Below are 3,701 nucleotides of genomic sequence, written 5' to 3' on the forward strand. Positions count from 1 at the left end.
ACTTGAAAGTAGCATTTATATGAAAACATTTAAATCTGATTCCCACAGGGCCTTTATGAATGTTACTACTCCCGGGATTGGGTTGGGTGGATGGAAGAATGACGTCATGAGTTAGTCATTCATGAGGTCAGCCAGAAAGGAGGAGCAAGTGTCCCAGCATGCCTGGGAACAAGGCAACTTCACTATTGCTCTTTAGGCACCTATAAATAGGACATTTCTCCCGAAGGCAGAATGCTAACTTGATTGATTCTATGGCCCAGGCTGAACAACTGAGCTATTAGTGAGCAGACACATAGCTCAGATGGACAAATGTTGACCATACCACCTAGAATTCTTTGATATCCATAGCTAAATCGTTAAGTGATTTGAGCTGGTTTCTTCCTATCCAGGACTTCATGTACTGGTTCATATGTAGGGCTGATGTTAGTTCCCAATGGACTTGCGAGTCCCTTGAATAAACATAGTTGCTTCCTTAGATTGGTATGTAGGCATCTCTGGACACTTAACTAACTAAACTGCCTGGACTGAATTTTTCTATATGTGAGCTAAGATAAAAGCTTAAACTAATTCCACAGAAGAAAATTAAAGAATACAACCACATGGGGAAACATTGTTTTGAGAGGCCAGAGAAAGAGAAACGGGTAGCTATGTGGACAAAGAACTTTACTGAAATTTAGTTGGAAGTTTTCATGGGTTGGTTTTGCACTGATTTTCCGGATAAGGGAACATGGTGATGTATTTTGAAATCTTTTATTAAAGTCATATTGAAATGACAGAGGTGTCTGAGAAGATATGGGTGGAATACTACTACTCCTTCAAATAGGGGAGGCCCATGAACCTTTAACTCATCCTAGTCTGAATATTCTAGAACATTTTCCTCCATTCCTGGAAACCCTAAATGAAGCCTGGCTAGTTTGAAGCTGAGGTGAATGTTAAACTGAAGGCTTAAAAATCAGAATTGAGGTCAAATCATTCTGAAGGAATGATGCAAACTCTACCAATCAGTGTCTTACTGGGTACCTGTCTTTAGTCTTCACATGTAGAAACCTAGTAACTAAAATTACTTTATTAAACTCTTTTTATCAAATTTGATAATGGGGCCCTATAACAATGGTTAGATTTGGTTTTTCCAAACATTTGAAGGTAATGCCCTAATGGGTCAGTGTTTCTTGGAAGAACTATGCCTAAGAAGTTAGGTCAGAAGGAAGAGAATAATAAAACATTAACCTTTTCACTATGAAAATGGGACTTAAGATTCAGAAATGAGTTAAGTCCTGAGAACATCATCCTGTCCCCTTTCTAATCCTATTAAAAATTATTCGTGGATCTGTTCATAGGTTCCCCTATTGGACTGAGGTATTGTGTGTTTCAGCCTTCATGAATTCCAGCTCTTGGAGGTCTAAGATGAGACAAAGTTGATCCAAGTCTTCCAGGAATTATAGGGAGAGGTCAATGATCTCAATGACTTTGCCTGCATGGATACTCTTTGTACAGTCCATCTTTTTATAGCCTAACATTGCCGTTTTATAGAGAATCTGGTTTGGGGAAATATATCCCCTCTGGACACTTATTTTGCTGCATCTAAAATAATGCTAAGCCCATTATTCTTAAGAACCTTCTTGGGTAACTTGGAAACAATAATTTATGGAAGCATCAATTTTTATTAAATTTTATTGGAAAGATGCTGTACAGAGGGATTAGTTATACAAGTAATGAGTACATTTCTTGTCGAGCATTGTTACCCTTGCCTTTGTTTTTCTAATTCTTTCCCTCCCCCATCTCCATTGCTCCTCCTCATTTCCAACACAGTGTCCTGTGAGTATCATTGTTGCCATGGACCATCCTGTCCTTATTTCAGCATTTTATTATTCCCCTCCCTCTCCCCCAAACTAGATGAATGTACATACAAGATGTAGGGTACTGAAATCAAGTACTGGGACAACAGGGGATATACCTTAGGGAGAAGAACATACAAAAGAAACAGTCGCATGGTACAATTTCTTGAGTGAAGAATTAGAAACCCTAATGAGCTAAGTGGTCTCTCAAACAGGAAGTCATATGATGTCAAGATTAACTGAACTTGAAAAGGCATCCGTGATCAATCTAGTGGCCATATTGTGAACAGGAGTAGAATCATCAAGGCTGACTAGCACTGGGTCAAACTAATCTAACTCAAAGCAAGATGGACCACACAAAACAGAGCCAACATTGACAAGGAGGTAGCATCCAGTGAGAAGGGTTTGGCTCTTAGCCCTGGCAAAAAATTTTCTGCAGAAGAGAATAAAACAAATGTCACCAATTTTTACCCCGGAGACCATGTGGTGCTGACTAGAGGAACATGCTAAGGCTCACAAGCCACACTGGTATTACATGCTAGTAATGACAAAAACTTATAAAGCGAGAAGTTCTGCGCATATAAAATTAGCGAATCTTTCAGATGTTTTATAGCTTGTCTCTGAAGTTTTAACACTTCTCATTTTATACCTTTTAACGTAGATTTGACCTCATCTGTGATGATAGCTTTATTCCCCCACCCAAGTCATTGTGCCATTCATAGTCTAGCTAAAAGCTTATGGGATTACCCAGGTACATTTTGAAGATAGTAATCCCATTTCCATTTCTCCTTTGTCACTGAGTCACTATTGGTCACGTTGGATTCCTCTTAAAACCTGCTGGCCTCTATAGGAAATGGCCATTGTAATATCTGAAAGCTGACTTGGTGTACAATTTGTGTACCATATTATGAATCTGGGCTTCTTTCTGGGCTGTGCTGCTTTCCCTCTGTGTTGCTGGTGCTTCATACCTAGAGCTGCTGTGGCCTCTCATCTCCGTGTTGTTTGTATCCATTATCACCCAACATTAGGGATTTTCTGGAGACCTACAATACTCTGGACAATCCACGGGGCTTTTGTGCCAAATGAATGGGAAATAGGGGGGCAGTTAGCATCTAGGGACAAACTTGATGGATTGAGGGAGTTAGAAGCCATGAATAATGGATTCCTTTATCCACCAAAAGGCCAGGGATATTCTACATGGCTTTCGGGTATTTCTACTGGAGGGAGCCACCTGTTGAGAATCTACACAGAAACACCATCTCAGTGATGCAGACATGGACCAGCCATCCTGCAGGGCCTACCCATCCTTCTTAGCCAGGGGTAACGTCCTCACGTCCATTACGGGCATATAGGCTTTTGCTCATTTGCCTTGCAATGAGAATAAGGCCCACACAATGACTTAATAAACTTCTCCAGGCTTGTTCACGTTTTCTCATTGACCTCCTGAAGATGTGTTTTGTTAATCACCTTGTTGCTAGACTCACATCTAGAAGTCCTGCTGTATGGACAGTGTATGTGAGAGATGAGTGTATGGGGAAAGTAGGCTTTTTGAGGGGACTAATGTCTAGAGGTCCTCCTTTGGGGAAAGCTGAAGCATGTCGCATGTCTTCCTATGAAGGTTGAGGTGCAGCTATTGGCATATCCCAGGAGCTGAGTTGAGCACCTGTTTAACTCATGCTGGCATATACTTGTGGGAGTATGCTCAGAGTTAACTCTTGTGGTCAATATTTGGCTCCTGAAATGTCTTAGAAAACTACACTATGGCCTACACTTTGCATTCCTAAGAATGGGCAAGAGGATGAGCAGGAAAGTGAGGAGACGGGAGATGGAGCCATGGCTACCAATAACCTGCTACAATATCTTGTA

This window comes from Dipodomys ordii, unplaced genomic scaffold, assembly GCF_000151885.1.
Source record: "Dipodomys ordii isolate 6190 unplaced genomic scaffold, Dord_2.0 Scaffold120, whole genome shotgun sequence".
Classification (NCBI taxonomy): Eukaryota; Metazoa; Chordata; class Mammalia; order Rodentia; family Heteromyidae; genus Dipodomys; species Dipodomys ordii.